The following is a 23606-nucleotide window of genomic DNA, read 5'->3' on the forward strand; positions in this document are numbered from 1 at the left end:
ATGGCTCCTGCCGGTTGTCATACTCATCGACATGCAAGTCGTGAATCCTATTACAAGAACATGATCAATCTCATACATCACATATCATTCATCACATTCTTCTTGGCCATATCACATCACAAAGCATACCCTGCAAAAACAAGTTAGACGTCCTCTAATTGTTGTTTGCATGTTTTACGTGGCTGCTATGGGTTTCTAGCAAGAACGTTTCTTACCTACGCAAAACCACAACGTGATATGCCAATTGCTATTTACCCTTCATAAGGACCCTTTTCATCGAATCTGTTCCGACTAAAGTGGGAGAGACTGGCACCCGCTAGCCACCTTATGCACCAAGTGCATGTCATTCGGTGGAACCTGTCTCACGTAAGAGTACGTGTAAGGTCGGTCCGGGCCGCTTCATCCCACAATACCGTCGAAACAAGATTGGACTAGTAACGGTAAGCATATTGAACAACATCAACGCCCACAACTACTTTGTGTTCTACTTGTGCAAAGAATCTACGCAATAAACCTGGCTCTGATACCACTGTTGGGGAAGGTAGCAGAAATTCAAAATTTTCCTATGTGTCACCAAGATCTATCTATGGAGAAACCAGCAACGAGGGGAAGGAGAGTGCATCTACATACCCTTGTAGATCGCTAAGCGGAAGCGTTCAAGAGAACGGGGTTGAAGGAGTCGTACTCGTCGTGATCCAAATCACCGGAGATCCTAGTGCCGAACGGACGGCACCTCCGCGTTCAACACACGTACAGCCCGGTGACGTCTCCCACGCCTTGATCCAGCAAGGAGAGAGGGAGAGGTTGAGGAAGACTCCATCTAGCAGCAGCACAACGGCGTGGTGGTGATGGAGGAGCGTGGCAATCCTGCAGGGCTTCGCCAAGCACCTACGAGAGAGGAGGAGGTGTCACGGGAGGGAGGGAGGCGCCAGGGCTTTAGGTGCGGCTGCCCTCCCTCCCCTCCACTATATATAGGGGCAAGGGAGAGGGGGGAGGCGCAGCCTTGCCCCTTCCTCCAAGGAAGGGATGCGGCCAAGGGGGGGAGGAGTGCCTCCCAAGTCAAGTGGAGGCCCTCCCCCTTAGGGTTTCCCCCCTCCCATGCGCATGGGCCTTGGGGGGCTGGTTCCCCTGGCCCATTAAGGCTAGGGCGCCTCCTTACAGCCCATGTTGCTATATTGGACGTGGTGGAACAATTTCCGGACCTCCGGACCCCTCCGGAATCCTCCGGAACCTTCTGGAAGCTTCCCGGTACAATACCGAAAAAACCCGAACTTTTCCCGGAACCCGAACAACAACTTTCCATATATAAATCTTTACCTCCGGACCATTCCAGAACTCCTCGTGACGTCCGGGATCTCATCCGGGACTCCGAACAACATTCGGTAACCACATACAAACTTCCTTGATAACCCTAGCGTCATCGTACCTTAAGTGTGTAGACCCTACGGGTTCGGGAGACATGTAGACATGACCGAGATGTTCTCCGGTCAATAACCAACAGCGGGATCTGGATACCCATGTTGGCTCCCACATGTTCCACGATGATCTCATCGGATGAACCACGATGTCAAGGACTCAATCGATCCCGTATACAATTCCCTTTGTCTAGCGGTATTATACTTGCCCGAGATTCGATCGTCGGTATGCCGATACCTTGTTCAATCTCGTTACCGGCAAGTCTCTTTACTCGTTCCGTAACACATCATCCCGTGATCAACCCCTTGGTCACATTGTGCACATTATGATGATGTCCTACCGAGTGGGCCCAGAGATACCTCTCCGTTTACACGGAGTGACAAATCCCAGTCTCGATTCGTGCCAACCCAACAGACACTTTCGGAGATACCTGTAATGCACCTTTATAGCCACCCAGTTACGTTGTGACGTTTGGTACACCCAAAGCATTCCTACGGTATCCGGGAGTTGCACAATCTCATGGTCTAAGGAAAAGATACTTGACATTAGAAAAGCTTTAGCATATGAACTACACGATCTTTGTGCTAGGCTTAGGATTGGGTCTTGTCCATCACATCATTCTCCTAATGATGTGATCCCGTTATCAACGACATCCAATGTCCATAGCCAGGAAACCATGACTATCTGTTGATCACAACGAGCTAGTCAACTAGAGGCTCACTAGGGACATGTTGTGGTCTATGTATTCACACATGTATTACGATTTCCGGATAATACAGTTATAGCATGAATAAAATACTATTATCATGAACAAAGAAATATCATAATAACACTTTTATTATTGCCTCTAGGGTATATTTCCAACAACTGGATAGCGGTTGATGTGTGGAGTAATAGTAGTAGATGCAGGCAGGAGTCGGTCTACTTGACATGGATGTGATGCCTATATGCATAATAATTGCCTTGGATATCGTCATAACTTTGCACTTTTCTATCAATTGCTCGACAATAGTTTGTTCACCCACCGTATTATTTTCCTTCAAGAGAGAAGCCTCTAGTGAAACCTATGGCCCCCGGTCTATTTTCCATCATATTTGTTTCCGATCAACTATTTTGCAATCTTTTATTTTCAGATCTATAAACCAAAAAACCCCTAAAATATTTTATCTTTTATTTAGTTTTATCTATCTCAATCAGATCTCACATTTGCAAGTGACCGTGAAGGGATTGACAACCCCTTTATCGCATTGGGTGCAAGTGTTTGACTGTTTGTGCAGGTGCATCTATTGGGGACTTGCGCGTTTCTCCTGTTGGATTGATTCCTTGGTTCTTATCTGAGGGAAATACTTATCTCTACTGTGTTGCATCACCCTTTCCTCTTCAAGGGAAAAACCAACGCAAGCTCAAGAAGTAGCAGGAAGAATATCTGGCGCCGTTGCCGGGGAGATCTACGTCAAGCCTACCAAGTACCCATCATAAACTCTCATCTCTTGCATTACAGTATTTGCCATTTGCCTCTCGTTTTCCTCTCCCCCACTTCTAAAATGATTTTCAGAAAAATACAAAAAGATTTGCCTTTTTTTTCGCCCTCTTTCCGTTCGTATTTTCGTTTGATTTTGTTTGTTCGTGTGTTAGATTGCTTGCTTTGTCATGATGTATCAAGAGAATACCAAATTGTGTGACTTTTCCAATACTAATAGTAATGATTTTATTAGTACTCTGATTGCTCACGCCACTAGTGTTGGGGAACATAGTAATTTCAAAAAAAATCCTACGCACACGCAAGATCATGGTGATGCATAGCAATGAGAGGGGATAGTGTTGTCCACGTACCCTCGTAGACTGTTAAGAGGAAGCGTTATGACAACACGGTTGATGTAGTCATACGTCTTCATGATCGACCGATCCCCAGTACCGAACGTACGGCACCTCCGCGTTTAGCACACATTCAGCTGAGTGACGTCCCGCGAACTCACGATCCAGTAGAGCTCAGGGAAGAGTTTCGTCAGCACGACGGCGTGGTGACGATGTTGATGAAGCTATCATTGCAGGGCTTCGCCTAAGCACCGCTACAGTATAACCGAGGTGGATTATGGTGGAGGGGGGCACCGCACACGGCTGGGAGAGATCAATGATCAACTTGTGTGTCTAGAGGTGCCCCCTTCCCCCATATATAAAGGAGCAAGGGGGAGGCCGGCCGGTCCTAGAGGGCGCACCACGAGGAGGAATCCTCCTCCTAGTAGGAGTAGGATTCCCCTCTTTCCTACTCCTACTAGGAGGGGGAAAGGAAGGGGGAGAAGGAGAAGGAAAGGACACCCCCTCTCCTAGTCCAATTCGGACCAGAGGGGGAGGGGGCGCGTGACCTGCCCTGGCCGGCCCCTCTCTCTCCACTAAGGCCCCATAAGGCCCATTAACTCCCGAGGGGTTCCGGTAACCCCTCCGGCACTCCAGTAAAATTCCGATTTCACCCGGAACTCTTCCGATGTCGAAATGTAGGCTTCCAATATATCAATCCTTATGTCTCGACCATTTCTAAACTCCTCGTCATGTCCGTGATCATATCTGGGACTCCGAACTACCTTCGGTACATCAAAACATATAAACTCATAATACCGATCATCATAGAACTTTAAGCGTGCGGACCCTATGGGTTTGAGAACTATGTAGACATGACCGAGACATGTCTCCGGTTAATAACCAATAGCGGAACCTGGATGCTCATATTGGTTCCTACATATTCTACGAAGATCTTTATCGGTCAAACCGCATAACAATATACGTTGTTGCCTTTGTCATCGCTATGTTACTTTCCCGAGATTTGATCGTTGGTATCCTAATACCTAGCTCAATCTAGTTACCGGCAAGTCTCTTTAGTCGTTCCGTAATGCAACATCCCGCAACTAACTCATTTGTCACATTGCTTGCAAGGCTTATAGTGATGTGCACTACCGAGAGGGCCCAGAGATACCTCTCCGACAATCGGAGTGACAAATCCTATTCTTGATCTATGCCAACTCCACGAACACCATTGGAGACACCTGTAGAGCACCATTATAATCACCCAGTTATGTTGTGATGTTTGGTAGCACACAAAGTGTTCCTCCGGTATTCGGGAGTTGCATAATCTCATAGTCATAGGAACATGTATAAGTCATGAAGAAAGCAATAGCAGTAAACTTAAACGATCAAGTGCTAAGCTAACAAAATGGGTCAAGTCAATCACATCATTCTCCTAATGATGTGATCCCGTTGATCAAATAACAACTCATGTATATGGCTATGAAACTTAACCATCTTTGATCAATGAGCTAGTCAAGTAGAGGCATACTAGTGACACTATGTTTGTCTATGTATTCACACATGTATTATGTTTCCGGTTAATACAATTCTAGCCTGAATAATAAACATTTATCATGAAATAAGGAAATAAATAATAAATTTATTATTGCCTCTAGGGCATACTTCCTTCAGTCTCCCACTTGCACTAGAGTCAATAATCTAGATTACACAGTAATGATTCTAACACCCATGGAGTCTTGGTGCTGATCATGTTTTGCTTGTGGAAGAGGCTTAGTCAGCGGGTTTGCAACATTCAGATCCGTATGTATCTTGCATATCTCTATGTCTCCCACCTGGACTTGATCCCAGCTGGAATTGAAGCGTCTCTTGATGTGCTTGGTTCTCTTGTGAAATATGGATTCCTTTGCCAAGGCAATTGCACCAGTATTGTCGCAAAAGATTTTCATTGGACCCGATGCACTAGGTATGACACCTAGATTGGATGTGAACTCCTTCATCCAGACTCCTTCATTTGCTGCTTCCGAAGCAGCTACTCCGCTTCACACATAGATCCCGCCACGATGCTTTGTTTAGAATTGCTCCAACTGACAGCTCCACTGTTCAATATAAACATGTATCTGGTTTGCGATTTAGAATCGTCCGGATCAGTGTCAAAGCTTGCATCGACATAACCATTTACGACGAGCTCTTTGTCACCTCCATAAACGAGAAACATATCCTTAGTCCTTTTCAGGTATTTCAGGATGTTCTTGACCGCTGTCCAGTGATCCACTCCTGGATTACTTTGGTACCTCCCTGCTAAACTAATAGGAAGGCACACATCAGGTCTGGTACACATCATTGCATACATGATAGAGCCTATGGCTGAAGCATAGGGAACACTTTTCATTTTCTCTCTATCTTCTGTAGTGGTCGGGCATTGAGTCTTACTCAACTTCACACCTTGTAACACAGGCAAGAACCCTTTCTTAGCTAGATCCATTTTGAACTTCTTCAAAACTTTATCAAGGTATGTGCTTTGTGAAAGTCCAATTAAGCGTCTTGATCTATCTCTATAAATCTTGATGCCTAATATATAAGCAGCTTCACTGAGGTCTTTCATTGAGAAACTCTTATTCAAGTATCCTTTTATGCTATCCACAAATTCTATATCATTTCCAATCAACAATATGTCATCCACATATAATATTAGAAATGCTACAGAGATCCCACTCACTTTCTTGTAAATACAGGCTTCTCCAAAAGTCTGTATAAAACCATATGCTTTGATCACACTATCAAAATGTTTATTCCAACTCCGAGAGGCTTGCACCAGTCCATAAATGGATCGTTGGAGCTTGCACACTTTGTTAGTATCATTTGGATCGATAAAATCTTCAGGTTTCATCATATACAACTCTTCTTCCAGAAATCCATTCAGGAATGCAGTCTTTACATTCATTTGCCAAATTTCATAATCATAAAATGCAGCAATTGCTAACATGATTCGGACGGACTTAAGCATCGCTACGGGTGAGAAGGTCTCATCGTAGTCAACTCCTTGAACTTGTCGAAAACCTTCTGCAACAAGTTGAGCTTTGTAGACAGTAACATTACCGTCGGCGTCAGTCTTCTTCTTGACGATCCATTTATTCTCGATGGCTTGCCGATCGTCGGGCAAGTCAACCAAAGTCCACACTTTGTTCTCATACATGGATCCCATCTCAGATTTCATGGCTTCTGGGCTCATCATCGCTTCCTCATAGTTCGTAGGTTCGTCGTGGTCAAGTAACATGACCTCCAGAACAGGATTACCATACCACTCTGGTGCGGATCTTACTCTGGTTGACCTACGAGGTTCAGTGGTAACTTGATCTGAAGTTTCATGATCATCATCATTATCTTCCTCACTAATTGGTGTAGGTGTCACAGGAACCAGTTTCTGTGATGAACTACTCTCCAATAAGGGAGCAGGTACAGTTACCTCATCAAGTTCTACTTTCCTCCCGCTCACTTCTTTCAAGAGAAACTCATTCTCTAGAAAGGATCCATTCTTAGCAACAAATGTCTTGCCTTCAGATCTGTGATAGAAGGTGTACCCAACAGTCTCCTTTGGGTATCCTATGAAGACACATTCTCCAATTTGGGTTCGAGCTTATCAGGTTGAAGCTTTTTCACATAAGCATCGCAGCCCCAAACTTTAAGAAACGACAACTTTGGTTTCTTCCAAACCACAGTTCATAAGGCGTCATCTCAACGGATTTCGATGGTGCCCTATTTAATGTGAATGCAGCTGTCTCTAAAGCATAACCCCAAAAAGATAGCGGTAAATCGGTAAGAAACATCATAGGTCGCACCATATCTAGTAAAGTACGATTTCAACGTTCGAACACACCATTACGCTATGGTGTTCCGGGTGGCGTGAGTTGCGAAACTATTCCGCATTGTTTCAAATGTAGACCAAACTCGTAACTCAAATATTCTCCTCCACGATCAGATTGTAGAAACTTTTTTTTCTTGTTACGATGATTTTCCACTTCACTCTGAAATTCTTTGAACTTTTCAAATGTTTCAGACTTATGTTTCATTAAGTAGATATACCCATATCTGCTAAAATCATCTGTGAAGGTGAGAAAATAACGATACCCGCCGCGAGCTTCAATATTAATCGGACCACATACATCAGTATGTATGATTTCCAATAAATCTGTTGCTCGCTCCATTGTTCCGGAGAATGGCGTTTTAGTCATCTTGCTCATGAGGCATGGTTCACAAGTACCAAGTAATTCATAATCAAGTGATTCCAGAAGTCCATCAGTGTGGAGTTTCTTCATGTGCTTTACACCAATATGACCCAAACGGCAGTTCCACAAATAAGTTGCACTATCATTATCGACTCCGCATGTTTTGGCTTCAACATTATGAATATGTGTATCACTACTATCGAGATTCAACACAAATAGACCACTCTTCAAGGGTGCATGGCCATAAAAGATATTACCATATAAATAGAACAACCATTATTCTCAGATTTAAATGAATAACCGTCTCGCATCAAACAAGATCCAGATATAATGTTCATGCTTAACGCTGGCACCAAATAACAATTATTTAGATCTAAAACTAATCCCGAAGGTAGATGTAGAGGTAGCGTGCCGACGATGATCACATCGACTTTGGAACCATTTCCCATGCGCATCGTCACCCCGTCCTTAGCCAGTCTTCACTTAATCCGTAGTCCCTGTTTTGAGTTGCAAATATTAGCAACAGAACCAGTATCAAATACCCAGGTGCTACTGCGAGCTCTAGTAAGGTACACATCAATAACATGTATATCACATATACCTTTGTTCACCTTGCCATCCTTCTTATCCGCTAAATACTTGGGGCAGTTCCGCTTCCAGTGACCAGTCCCTTTGCAGTAGAAGCACTCAGTCTCAGGCTTAGGTCCAGACTTGGGTTTCTTCTCTTGAGCAGCAACTTGTTTTCCGTCTTCTTGAAGTTCCCTTTCTTCTTCCCTTTACCCTTTTTCTTGAAACTGGTGTTCTTGTTGACCATCAACACTTGATGCTCCTTCTTGATTTCTACCTCCGCAACCTTTAGCATTGCGAAGAGCTCGGGAATCGTCTTATCCATCCCTTGCATATTATAGTTCATCACGAAGCTCTTGTAGCTTGGTGGTAGTGATTGAAGAACTCTGTCAATGACACTATCAACCGGAAGATTAACTCCCAGCCGAGTCAAGTGATTATGGTACCCAGACATTCTGAGTATATGTTCACTGACAGAACTATTCTCCTCCATCTTGCAGCTGTAGAACTTATTGGAGACTTCATATCTCTCAATCCGGGCATTTGCTTGAAATATTAACTTCAACTCCTGGAACATCTCATATGCTCCATGACGTTCAAAACGTCGTTGAAGTCCCGGTTCTAAGCCGTAAAGCATGGCACACTGAACTATTGAGTAGTCATCATCTTTCCTCCTGCAGCGGGTTTGGCACCCAGCGGTGCTTCCAGGACATAATTCTTCTGTGCAGCAATGAGGATAATCCTCAAGTTACGGGCCTAGTCCATGTAATTGCTACCGTCATCTTTAAACTTTGCTTTCTCAAGGAACACATTAAAATTCAACGGAACAACAGCACGGGCCATCTATCTACAATAACATAGACAAGCAAAATACTATCAGGTACTAAGTTCATAATAAATTTACGTTCACTTAATCATATTACTTAAGAACTCCCACTTAGATAAACATCCCTCTAATCATCTAAGTGATCATGTGATCCATATCAATGCTACCTCTTGAGCACTGCGTTGGTTTTCCCTTGAAGAGGAAAGGGTGGTGCAGTAAAGCAGCGTAAGTATTTCCTCAGTTTTTGAGAACCAAGGTATCAATATAGTAGGAGACCACGCGCGAGTCACCTCGTACCTACACAAAAAAAATAAGAACCTCGCAACCAATGCGATAAAGGTGTTGTCAATCCCTTCACGGCCACTTGCAAGAGTGAGATCTGATAGAGATGATAATAATAAGATAAGTATGTTTAGTATTTTTATGATATAGATTGAAAGTAAAGATTGCAAAATAAAATAGATCGGAAACTTGTATGATGGAAAATAGACCCGGGGGCCATAGGTTTCACTAGTGGCTTCTCTCAAGATAGCATAAGTATTACGGTGGGTGAACAAATTACTGTCGAGCAATTGATAGAAAAGCGAATAATTATGAGAATATCTAGGCATGATCATGTATATAGGCATCACATCCGCGACAAGTAGACCGACTCCTGCCTGCATCTACTACTATTACTCCACACATCGACCGTTGTCCAACATGCATCTAGAGTATTAAGTTCATAAGAACAGAGTAACGCCTTAAGCAAGATGACATGATGTAGAGGGATAAACTCATGCAATATGATGTAAACCCCATCTTTTTATCCTCGATGGCAACAATACAATACGTGTCGTTTCCCTTTCTGTCACTGGGATCGAGCACCGCAAGATTGAACCCAAAGCTAAGCACTTCTCCCATTGTAAGAAAGATCAATCTAGTAGGCCAAACCAAACTGATAATTCGAAGAGACTTGCAAAGAGAAACCAATCATACATAAAAGAATTCAGAGAAGATTCAAATATTTTTCATAGATAATCTGGATCATAAACCCACAATTCATAGGATCTCGACAAACACACCGCAAAAAGAAGAGTTACATAAAATAGATCTCCAAGAGAATCCAGGAGAACTTTGTATTGAGATCCAAAGAGAGAGAAGAAGCCATCCAGCTACTAGTTATGGACCCGAAGGTCTGAGGTAAACTACTCACACATCATCGGAGGGACCATGGAGTTGATAGAGAGGCCCTCTGTGATCAATGCCCCCTCCGGCGGAGCTCCGGAAAAGGCCCCAAGATGGGATCACTTGGGTACAGAAGGTAGCGGCGGTGGAAATAGGGTTTCGTGGTGCTCCTGGATGTTTGCGGGGTATGTGAACATATATAGGAGGAAGAAGTAGGTCGGTGGAGCTACGAGGGGGGAGGGCGCGCCCATGGGGGTAGGCACGCCCCCCTGCCTCGTGGCCGCCTCGTTGATTGCTTGATGTCCACTCCAAGTCCTCTAGATCACGTTTGTTCCAAAAATCACGTTCCCAAAGGTTTCATTCTATTTGGACACCGTTTGATATTCCTTTTCTACGAAAACTGAAATAGGCAAAAAACAGCAATTTGGGCTGGGCCTCCGGTTAATAGGTTAGTCCCAAAAATAATATAAAAGTGTAAAATAAAGCCCATTAACATCCAAAACAGATAATATAATAGCATGGAACAATCAAAAATTATAGATACGTTGGAGACGTATCAAGCAACTAAACCATAACCGATCATCACGTGAAATGGAGTGGTTTTCAATGGTGAACATCACTATGTTGATCATATCTACTATATGATTCACGCTCGACCTTTCGGTCTCAGTGTTCCAAGGCCATATCTGTATATGCTAGGCCCGTCAAGTTTAACCCGAGTATTCTGCGTGTGTAAAACTGTCTTACACCCGTTGTAGATGAACGTTGAGCTTATCACACCCGATCATCACGTGGTGTCTTGGCACGATGAACTTTGGCAACGGTGCATACTCAGGGAGAACACTGTTACCTTGAAATTTAGTGAGAGATCATCTTATAATGCTACCATCAAACAAAGCAAAATAAGATGCATAAAGGATAAACATCACATGCAATCAATATAAGTGATATGATATAGCCATCATCATCTTGTGCCTTTGATCTCCATCTCCAAAGCATCATCATGATCACCATCGTCACTGGCGCGACACCTTGATCTCCATCGTAGCATCGTTGTCGTCTCTCCAACTATTGCTTCTATGACTATCGCTACCGCTTAGTGATAAAGTAAAGCAATTACAGGGCGATTGCATTGCATACAATAAAGTGACCACCATATGGCTCCTGCCAGTTGCCGATAACTCTGTTACAAAACATGATCATCTCATACAATAAATATAGCATCATGTCTTGACCATATCACATCACAATATGCCCTGCAAAAACAAGTTAGATGTCCTCTACTTTGTTGTTGCAAGTTTTACGTGGCTGCTACGGGCTGAGCAAGAACCGTTCTTACCTACGCATCAAAACCACAACGATAGTTCGTCAAGTTAGTGTTGTTAACCTTCTCAAGGATCGGGTATAGCCACACTCGGTTCAACTAAATTGGAGAAACTGACACCCGCCAGCCACCTGTGTGCAAAGCACATCGGTAGAACCAGTCTCGCGTAAGCGTACGCGTAATGTCGGTCAGGGCCGCTTCATCCAACAATACCGTCGACCAAAGTATGACATGCTGGTAAGCAGTATGACTTGTATCGCCCACAACTCACTTGTGTTCTACTCGTGCATATAACATCTACGCAATAACCTGGCTCGGATGCCACTGTTGGGGAACGTAGTAATTTCAAAAAAATTCCTACGCACACGCAAGATCATGGTGATGCATAGCAATGAGAGGGAGAGTGTCGTCCATGTACCCTCGCAGACCGTTAAGCAGAAGCGTTATGACAACGCGGTTGATATAGTCGTACGTCTTCACGATCGACCGATCCTCAGTACCGAACATATGGCACCTCCGCGTTTAGCACACGTTCATCTCGGTGACGTCTCGCGAACTCACGATCCAGTAGAGCTCGAGGAAGAGTTTCGTCAACACGATGGCGTGGTGACGATGTTGATGAAGCTACCGTTCCAGGGCTTTGCCTAAGCACCGCTACAGTAGAACCGAGCTGGATTATGGTTGAGCGGGGCACCGCACACGGCTGGGAGAGATCAATGATCAACTTGTGTGTCTAGAGGTGCCCCCTGCCCCCGTATATAAAGGAGCAAGGGGGAAGGTCGGCCGGCCCTAGAGGGCGCGCTAGGAGGAAGAATCCTCCTCCTAGTAGGATTACGATTCCCCTCTTTCCTACTCCTACTAGGAGGGGGAAAGGAAGGGGGAGAAGGAGAAGGAAAGGGGGCGCCGCCCCCCCCCTCTCCTAGTCCAATTCAGACCAGAGGGGGAGGGGCACGCGGCCTGCCCTGGCCGGCCCCTCTCTCTCTCTCCACTAAGGCCCAATAAGCCCCATTAACCCTCGGGGGTTCCGGTAACCCCTCCGGCACTCCGGTAAAATCCCGATTTCACCCGGAACTCTTCCGATGTCCAAATGTAGGCTTCCAATATATCAATATTTATGTCTCGACCATTTCAAAACTCCTCGTCATGTCCGTGATCATATCCGGGACTCCGAACTACCTTCGGTGCATCAAAACATATAAACTCATAATACCGATCGTCACAGAACTTTAAGCGTGCAGACCCTACGGGTTCGAGAACTATGTAGAAATGACCGAGACATGTCTCCGGTCAATAACCAATAGCGGAACCTGGATGCTCATATTGGTTCCTACATATTCTACGAAGATCTTTATCGGTCAAACCGCATAACAATATACGTTGTTCCCTTTGTCATCGGTATGTTACTTGCCCGAGATTCGGTCGTCGGTATCCTAATACCTAGCTCAATCTCGTTACCAGCAAGTCTCTTTACTCGTCCGTAATGCAACATCCCGCAACTAACTCATTAGTCACATTGCTTGCAGGGCTTATTGTGATGTGCATTACCGAGAGGGCCTAGAGATACCTCTCCGACAATCGGAGTGACAAATCCTATTCTTGATCTATGCCAACTCCACGAACACCATCGGAGACACCTGTAGAGCACCTTTATAATCACCCAGTTACATTGTGACATTTGGTAGCACACAAAGTGTTCCTCCGGTATTCGGTAGTTGCATAATCTCATAGTCATAGGAACATGTATAAGTCATGAAGAAAGCAATACCAGTAAACTTAAACGATCAAGTGCTAAGCTAACGAAATGGGTCAAGTCAATCACATCATTCTCCTAATGATGTGATCCCATTGATCAAATAACAACTCATGTCTATGGCTAGGAAACTTAACCATCTTTGATCAATGAGCTAGTCAAGTAGAGGCATACTAGTGACACTATGTTTGTCTATGTTCACACATGTATTATGTTTCCGGTTAATACAATTCTAGCATGAATAATAAACATTTATCATGAAATAAGGAAATAAATAATAACTTTATTATTGCCTCTAGGACATATTTCCTTCAACTAGTGCCGAATCTTGTGAAATTAATGCCGCTTTGCTGAATCTTGTTATGAAAGATCAATTTTGCGGACTTCCTAGTGAAGATGCCGCATCCCATCTAAATAATCTCGGTGAGCTATGTGATATGCAAAATAAGAAAGATGTGGATAATTATATTGTTAAATTGAAGCTATTTTCATTCTCACTACGAGATCGTGCTAAAACTTGGTTCTCATCTTTGCCTAAAAATAGTATTGATTCATGGAATAAGTGTAAAGATGTTTTTATTTCCAAGTATTTTCCTCCCACTAAGATCATATCCCTTAGGAAAGACATTATGAATTTTATTCAACTTTATCATAAACATGTTGCACAATCTTGGGAGAGGATGAAATAGATGATATGAAATTGCCCTACTCATGGTTTAAATTTCTGGATGATCATACAAAAAATTTATGCTGGATTGAATTTTGCTTCTAGAAATCTTTTATATTTGGCCGTGGGAGGTACTTTATGGAAATTACTTTAGGAGAAGCTAATAAACTCCTAAATAATATTATGGTTAATTATTCTCAATGGCATACTGAAAGACCTACTAGTAAAACGTGCATGCGATTGAAGAGATTGATGTTTTTAGTGGAAAGATGGATGAACTTATGAAATTGTTTGCTAGCAAGAGTGCTCCTATTGATCCTAATAATATGAATTTGTCTACTTTGATTGAGAATAATAATGAATCTATGGATGTGAATTTTGTTGGTAGGAACAATTTTGGCAATAACGCATATAGAGATAATTTCAATCCTAGGCCGTTTCCTAGTAATTCCTCTAATAATTATGGTAATTCCTACAACAATTCCTATGGAATATAATAATATGCCCTTTGATCTTGAGAACAATATTAAAGAATAGTTCTCAAAAGAATTTCAATGCTTTGGTTGAAGAAAAATTGCTTAAGATTGATGGTTTGGCTAGGAACGTGGATAGAATTTCTCTTGAGATTGATTCTTTGCAAATTAGATCTATTCCACCCAAACATGATATTAATGAATCTCTAAAATCTATGAGAATTTCCATTGATGAGTGCAAAGAAAGAGCCGCTAAGATGTGTGCTAAGCGAGATTGGTTTGTAAAAGCGTGTTCTTCTAGTTTTTGTGAAAATAACGATGAAGATCTTAAAGTGATTGATTTGACTCCTATTGGATCTTTGTTTTCTAATATAAATCTTGATAAAGATGGGACTGGATATGAGTCAACTTTAGTTAAAAGGTGTCCCAATAATTTGGAGTTTATAGATCTTGATGCAAAAATTGATAAAAGTGGGATTGGAGAGGTCAAAACTTGAAGTAGCAATGAACCCACTCTTTTGGATTTCAAGGATTTTAATTATGATAATTGTTCTTTGATAGATTGTATTTTCTTGTTGCAATCCATGTTGAATTCTCCTCATGCTTATAATCAAAATAAAGCTTTTACTAAACATATCATTGATGCTATGATGAAATCTTTTGAAGAAAAGCTTGAATTGGAAGTTTCTATTCCCAGAAAACTTTATGATGAGTCGGAACCTACTATTAACATTAAGATTAAATATTATGAGTGCCATGCTTTGTGTGTTTTGGTGCTAGCGTTTCCATGATTCAAAAAACTTTATGTGATGTGTTAGGTTTCCATGAATTTGATGATTGTTCTTTAAATTTGCATTTTGCGGATTCCACTATTAAGAAACCTATGAGAAGAATTAATGATGTTCTTATTGTTGCAAATAGGAATTATGTTCTCATAGATTTCATTATTCTTGATATAGAGTGCAATCCTACATGTCCTATTATTCTTGGTAGACCTTTCCTTAGAACGATTGGTGCAATTATTGATATGAAAGAAGGAAACATTAGATTTCAATTTGCATTAAGGAAGGGCATGGAACACTTTCCTAGAAAGAAAATTAAGTTGCCATATGAATCTATTATGAGAGTTACTTATGGATTGCATACCAAAGATGACAACATCTAGATCTATGTTTTATGCCTAGCTAAGGGCGTTAAACAATAGCGCTTGTTGGGAGGCAACCCAATTTTATTTTTTGTTCTTGCTTTTTTGGTTCTGTTTTTCAATAAATTTTTCATCTAGCCTCTGGTTAGATGTGTTTTCATGTTTTAATTAGTGTATGTGCCAAGTAAGACGTTTGGGATGGCTTACGGTGATAGTTGATTTGATCTTGCTAAAAACAGAAAATTTTGCACCCAGTCACATAATTTTTTTAAATCACAGAAGCATGATAAAATTCTGAATGTTTTACACAAGATTGATGTACAAATTGCCTCTATTTTCCTAATTTTTCAGAAGATTTGGAGTTACAGAAGTATTCAAAGTTTACATATTGCTACAGATTGTTCTGCTTTTGACAGATTTTGTTTTCTATGTGTTGTTTGCTTATTTTGATGAATCTATGGGTAGTATCGGGGGGTATGAACCATGGAGAAGCTGGAATATAGTATATATTACACCAACATAAATAAAGAATGAGTTTGCAATAGTACCAAAAAGTGGTGATTTATTTTCTTATACTAACGGATCTCATGAGTTTTTTTGTTGAGTTTTGTGTTGTGAAGTTTTCAAGTTTTGGGTAAAGATTTGATGGATATGTAATAAGGAGTGGCAAGGCCCTAAGCTTGGGGATTCCCAAGGCACCCCAAGGTAATATTCAAGGACAACGAAGAGCCTAAGCTTGGGGATGCCCTGGATGGCATCCCCTCTTTTGTCTTCGTCTATTGGTAAATTTACTCGAGGCTATATTTTTATTCACCACATGATATGTGTTTTGCTTGGAGCATCTTGTATGATATGAGTCTTTACTTTTTAGTTTGCCACAATCATCCTTACTGTACGCACCTTTTGAGAGGGACACACATGAATCGTGATTTATTAGAATACTCCTTGTGCTTCACTTATATCTTTTGAGCTAGGGAATTTTGCTCTAGTGCTTCACTTATATCTTTTTAGAGCACGGCGGTGGCTTTATTTTATAGAAATTATTGAACTCTCATGCTTCACTTATATTATTTTGAGAGTCTCTCTAAATAGCATGATAATTTGCTTTGGTTATGAATTTAGTCCTAATATGATGGGCATCCAAGAGGGATATAATAAAAACTTTCATATAAAGTGCATTGAATACTATGTGAAGTTTGATTCTTTATGATTGTTTTGAGATAAAAAGATGGTGATACTAGAGTCATGCTAGTGAGTAATTGTGGATTGCAGAAATACTTGTGTTAAAGTTTGTGATTCCTGTAGCATGCACGTATGGTGAACCGTTATGTGATGAAGTCGGAGCATGATTTATTTATTGATTGTCTTCCTTATGAGTGGCGGTCGAGGATGAGCGATGGTCTTTTCCTACCAATCTATCCCCCTAGGAGCATGCACGTAGTACTTTGTTTCATTGACTAATAGATTTTTGCAATAAGTATGTGAGTCCTTTATGACTAATGGTGAGTCCATGGATTATACGCACTCTCACCCTTCCGCCATTGCTAGACTCTCTAGTACCACGCAACTTTCGCCGGTGCCTTACACCCACCTTATACCTTCCTCAAAACAGCCACCATACCTACTATGGCATTTCCATAGCCATTCCGAGATATATTGCCATGCAACTTCCACCGTTCAGTTTAATTATGACACACACCATCATTGTCATATTGGTTTGCATGATCGTAAGATAGCTACCGTGATGTTTACATGGCTTGTCTGTTTTTTGATGTCATTTGCTACGCTAGATCATTGCACATCCCGGTATACCGCCAGAGGCATTCATATAGAGTCATATTTTGTTCTAAGTATCGAGTTGTAATCCTTGAGTTTTAAGTAAATAAAAATGTGATGCTCATCATTATTAGAGCATTGTCCCATGTGAGGAAAGGATAAATAAAAGTGTGATGATTACCATCATTGTCATATTGCTTTGCATGATTGTAAGATAGCTAGCATGATCTTTACATGGCTTGTCTGTTTTTTATATCATTTTCTATGCTAGATCATCGCACATCCCGGTATACCGCCGGAGGCATTCATATAGAGTCATATTTTGTTCTAAGTATCGAGTTGTAATTCTTGAGTTGTAAGTAAATAAAAGTGTGATGATCATCATTATTAGAGCATTGTCCCATGTGAGGAAAGGATCATGTAAGCTATGATTCCTTCACAAGTTGGGATGAGTCTTCAGACTTTATAAAGAATAAAAGAGGCCAAAGAAGCCCACCATAAAAAAAGAAAAAATGAGAGAAAAGATAGAAGGGGCAATGTTACTATCCTTTTTCCACACTTGTACTTCAAAGTAGCACCATGATCTTCATGATAGAGAGTCTCCTATGTTGTCACTTTCATATACTAGTGGGAATTTTTCATTATAGAACTTGACTTGTATATTCCAATGATGGACTTCCTCAAATTGCCCTAGGTCTTCGTGAGCAAGCGAGTTGGATGCACACCCACTTAGTTTCTTTTTGATCTTTCATAAACTTATAGCTCTAGTGCATCCGTTGCATGGCAATCCCTACTCACTCACATTGATATCTATTGATGGGCATCTCCATAGCCCGTTGATACGCCTAGTTGATGTGAGACTATCTCCTTCTTTTTGTCTTCTCCACAACCACCATATTTTATTCCACCTATAGTGCTATATCCATTGCTCACGCTCATGTATTGCGTGCAAGTTGAAAAAGTTTGAGAACATCAAAAGTATGAAACAATTGCTTGACTTGTCATCGAGGTTGTGCATGATTTAATACTTTGTGTGATGAAGATGGAGAATAGCCAGACTATATGATTTTGTAGGGATAACTTTCTTTGGCCATGTTATTTTGAGAAGACATGATTGCGTTATGCTTGAAGTATTATTGTTTTTATGTTAATATTAAACTTTTGTGTTGAATCTTATGGATCTGAACATTCATGCCACAATGAATAAAATTACATGGATAAATATGTTAGGTAGCATTCCACATCAAAAATTCTGTTTTTATCATTTACCTACTCGAGGATGAGTAGGAATTAAGCTTGGGGATGCTTGGTACGTCTCCAACGTATCTATAATTTTTATTGTTCCATGCTATTATATTATCTGTTTTGGATGTTTTATATGCATTAGTATGCTATTTTATATTATTTTTGGGACTAACTTATTAACCTAGAGCCCAGTACCAGTTTCTGTTTTTTCCTTGTTTTTGAGTTTCACAGAAAAGGAATATCAAACGGATTCCAAACGGAATAAAACTTTACGATGATTTTTCTTGGACCAGAAGACACCTTGAGGACTTGGAGTCAAAACCATAAGAGCCACGAGGCGGTGGCAAGGGTGGAGGGCACGCCCTAGGGGGGGCCTACCTTGTAGCCCCCTCGGGGATCTCCTGACCTACCTCCGATACGTCCATTTTGCATCATGTTTTCTTGCTGTTATATATAATGTTTTTGTCCATAATAATGCTTTTTGGAGTAATTCTAATGCCTTTTATCTCATAATATGCAAGGTATACACAAAGAGGGAGAATTCCGGCAGCTGGAAATCTGGACCTGGAAAAGCTATGTCAGGCTACATATTATGCACAACTCCAAACAAGCTAAAACTTCACGGAGATTTTTTATGGAATATTTGAGGAATATTGGAGCAAATAACTACCAGAGGGGGCCGACCAGGTGGGCACAACCCACGTGGGTGCGCCAGGGAGCCCAGGCAGGACTTGGTCTGTTGTGCTCACCCAGGCCCACCTCCGGTGCCCATCTTCTGGTATATAGGTCATTTTTACCTAGAAAAAGTAAGGAGAAGACTTTCAGGACGGAGCGTTGCTGCCTCGAGGCGGAACTTGGGCAGGAGCACTTTTGCCCTCTGGCGGAGCGATTCCGCCGGGGAACTTCCCTCCGGAGGGGGAAATCATCGTCATCATCATCCCCAACAACTCTCCCATCTTGGGGAGGGAAATCTCCATCAACATCTTCAATGGCACCATCTCATCTCAAACCCTAGTTCATCTCTTATGTTCAGTCCTGTTACCGGAACTATAGATTGGTGCTTGTGGGTGACTAGTAGTGTTGATTACATCTTGTAGTTGATTACTATATGGTGTATCGGTGGAAGATTATATGTTCAGATCCAATATGCTATTTAATACCCCTCTGGTCTTGAGCATGATTATCATTTGTGAGTAGTTACTTTTGTTCTTGAGGTCACGGGAGAAATCATGTTGCAAGTAATCATGTGAACTTGATATGTGTTCGATATTTTGATAGTATGTATGTTGTGATTCCCTCAGTGGTGTCATGTGAACGTCGACTACATGACACTTCACCATATTTGGGCCTAAGGGAATGCATTGTGGAGTAGCAATTAGATGATGGGTTGCGAGAGTGATAGAAGCTCAAACCCCAGTTTATGCACTATTCCGTAAGGGACCGATTGGATCCAAAAGTTAAATGCTATGTATGGTTAGAATTTATTCTTAATTATTTTCTTGTAGTTGTGGATGCTTGCGGGAGGGTTAATCATAAGTAGGAGGTTTGTTCAAGTAAGAACAGCACCTAAGCACGGGTCCACCCACATATCAAATTATAAGTAGGGAGTGTGTGATGATGATCATATCAATCTTGGAACCATTTCCAATACACATCGTCACTTCACCCTTAACTAGTCTTTGTTCATTCTGCAACTCCCGTTTCGAGTTACTATTCTTAGCAACTCAACTAGTATCAAATACTGAGGGGTTGCTATAAACACTAGTAAAGTACACATCAATAACATGTATATCAAATATACCTATGTTCACTTTGCCATCCTTCTTATCCGCCAATTACTTGAGGTAGTTCCGCTTCCAGTGACCAGTCCCTTGCAGTAGAAGCACTCAGTTTCACACTTAGGTCCAGACTTGGGTTTTTTTCACTTGAGCAGCAACTTGAAGTTCCCCCTTTGTCCCTTTACTTGAAACTAGTGGTTTCGTTTACCATCAACACTTGATGCTTTTCTTGATTTCTACCTTCGTCGATTTCAGCATCACGAAGAGCTTGGGAATCGTTTCCGTTATCCCTTGCATATTATAGTTCATCACGAAGTTCCACTAACTTGGTGTTGGTGACTAGAGAATTCTGTCAATCACTATTTTATCTGGAAGATTAACTCCCACTTGATTCAAGCGATTGTAGTACCCAGACAATCTGAGCACATGCTCACTGCTTGAACTATTCTCCTCCATCTTTTAGCTATAGAACTTGTTGGAGACTTCATATCTCTCAACTCGGGTATTTGCTTGAAATATTAACTTCAACTCCTGGAACATCTCATATGGTCCATGACATTCAAAACGTCTTTGAAGTCCCGATTCTAAGCCGTTTAAGCATGGTGCACTAAACTATCAAGTAGTCATCATATTGAGCTAGCCAAACGTTCATAACATCTGCATCTGCTCCTGCAATAGGTTTGTCACCTAGCAGTGCATCAAGGACATAATTCTTCTGTGCAGCAATAAGGATAAACCTTAGATCACGGATCCAATCCGCATCATTGCTACGAACATCTTTCAACTTAGTTTTCTCTAGGAACATATCAAAAATAAAACAGGGGAGCTAAACGCGAGCTATTGATCTACAACATAGATATGCTAATACTACCAGGACTAAGTTCATGATAAATTTAAGTTCAATTTATCATATTACTTAAGAACTCCCACTTAGATAGACATCCCTCTAATCCTCTAAGTGATCACGTGATCCATATCAACTAAACCATGTCCGATCATCACGTGAGATGGAGTAGTTTCAATGGTGAACATCACTATGTTGATCATATCTACTATATGATTCATGCTCGACCTTTCAGTCTCAGTGTTCCGAGGCCATATCTGTTATATGCTAGGCTCGTCAAGTTTAACCTGAGTATTCCGCGTGTGCAACTGTTTTGCACCCGTTGTATTTGAACGTAGAGCCTATCACACCCGATCATCATGTGGTGTCTCAGCACAAAAAACCTTCGCAACGGTGCATACTCAGGGAGAACACTTGTACCTTGATAATTAGTGAGAGATCATCTTATAAAGCTACCGACGAACTAAGCAAAATAAGATGTATAAAAGATATAAATCACATGCAATCATAATATGTGACATGATATGGCCATCATCATCTTGTGCCTTTGATCTCCATCTCCAAAGCATCGTCATGATTTCCATCGTCACCGGCATGACACCATGATCTCCATCATCTTGATCTATATCAATGTGTCATCACATGGTCGTCTCGCCTACTATTGCTCTTGTAATTATTGCTATTGCATGGCGATAAAGTAAAGCAATTATTTGGCGCTTGCATCTTATGCAATAAAGAGACAACCATAAGGCTTCTGCCAGTTGCTGATAACTTCAACAAAACATGATCATCTTATACAACAACTTATATCTCATCACGTCTTGACCATATCACATCACAACATGCCCTGCAAAAACAAGTTAGACGTCCTCTACTTTGTTGTTGCAAGTTTTACGTGGCTGCTACGGGCTGAGCAAGAACCGTTCTTACCTACGCATCAAAACCATAACGATAGTTTGTCAAGTTAGTGTTGTTTTAACCTTCTCAAGGACCGAGCGTAGCCACACTCGGATCAACTAAAGTTGGAGAAACTGACACCCGCTAGTCACCTGTGTGCATAGCACAGCGGTAAAACTAGTCTCGCATAAGCGTACGCGTAATGTCGGTACGGGTCGCTTCATCCAACAATACCGCTGAACCAAAGTGTGACATGCTGGCAAGCAGTATGACTTATATCGCCCACAACTCACTTGTGTTCTACTCGTGCATATGACATTTCTGCATAAAACCTGGCTCTGATACCACTACTGGGGAACGTAGTAATTTCAAAAAAAATTCCTACGCACACGCAAGATCATGGTGATGCATGGCAACGAGAGGGGAGAGTGTTGTCTACGTACCCTCGTAGACCGAAAGCGGAAGCGTTAGCACAACGCGGTTGATGTAGTCGTACGTCTTCACGATCCGACTGATCAAGTACCGAACGTACGGCACCTCCGAGTTCAGCACACGTTCAGCCCGATGACGTCCCTCGAACTCCGATCCAGCCGAGTGTTGAGGGAGAGTTTCGTCAGCATGACGGTGTGGTGACGATGTTGATGTTCTACCGACGCAGGGCTTCGCCTAAGCACCGCTACAGTATTATCGAGGTGGACTATGGTGGAGGGGGGCACCGCACACGGCTAAAAGATCAACTTGAATAATTGTTGTGTCTATGGGGTGCCCCCTGGCCACGTATATAAAGGAGTGGAGGAGGGGGGAGAGGGCCGGCCCCTATGGCGCGCCCTGGAGGAGTCCTACTCCTACTGGGAGTAGGATTCCACCCCTTCCAAGTAGTAGGAGTAGGAGTCAAGGCAAGGGAAGAGAGAAGAGAAGGAAGGAGGGGGCGCAGCCCCTCCCCCTAGTCCAATTCGAACTAGGCCTTGGGGGCACCCAACCTCTCCTCTCTCTTTCCCCTAAAGCCCAATAAGGCCCATATACTCCCCGGCGAATTCCCGTAATGCTCTGGTACTCCGAAAAATACTCGAATCACTCGGAACCTTTCCGATGTCTGAATATAGTCGTCCAATATATCGATCTTTGCGTCTAGACCATTTCGAGACTCCTCATCATGTCCCCGATCTCATCCGGGACTCCGAACTACCTTCGGTACATCAGTACACATAAACTCATAATATAACCGTCATCGAACTTTAAGCGTGCGGACCCTATGGGTTCGAGAACTATGTAGACATGACCGAGACACGTCTCCGGTCAATAACCAATAGCGGAACCTGGATGCTCATATTGGCTCCCACATATTCTACGAAGATCTTTATCGGTCAAACCGCATAACAACATACATTGTTCCCTTTGTCATCGGTATGTTACTTGCCCGAGATTTGATTGTCGGTATCTCAATACCTAGTTCAATCTCGTTACCGGCAAGTCTCTTTACTCGTTTCGTAATACACCATCTTGCAACTAACTCATTAGTCACAATGCTTGCAAGGCTTATAGTGATGTGCATTACCGAGAGGGCCCAGAGATACCTCTCCGACAATCGGAGTGACAAATCCAAATCTCGAAATACGCCAACCCAACAAGTACCTTCGGAGACACCTGTAGAGCACCTTTATAATCACCCAGTTACGTTGTGACGTTTGGTAGCACACAAAGTGTTCCTC

Source organism: Triticum dicoccoides, chromosome 6A (assembly GCF_002162155.2).
Source record: "Triticum dicoccoides isolate Atlit2015 ecotype Zavitan chromosome 6A, WEW_v2.0, whole genome shotgun sequence".
Classification (NCBI taxonomy): domain Eukaryota; kingdom Viridiplantae; phylum Streptophyta; class Magnoliopsida; order Poales; family Poaceae; genus Triticum; species Triticum dicoccoides.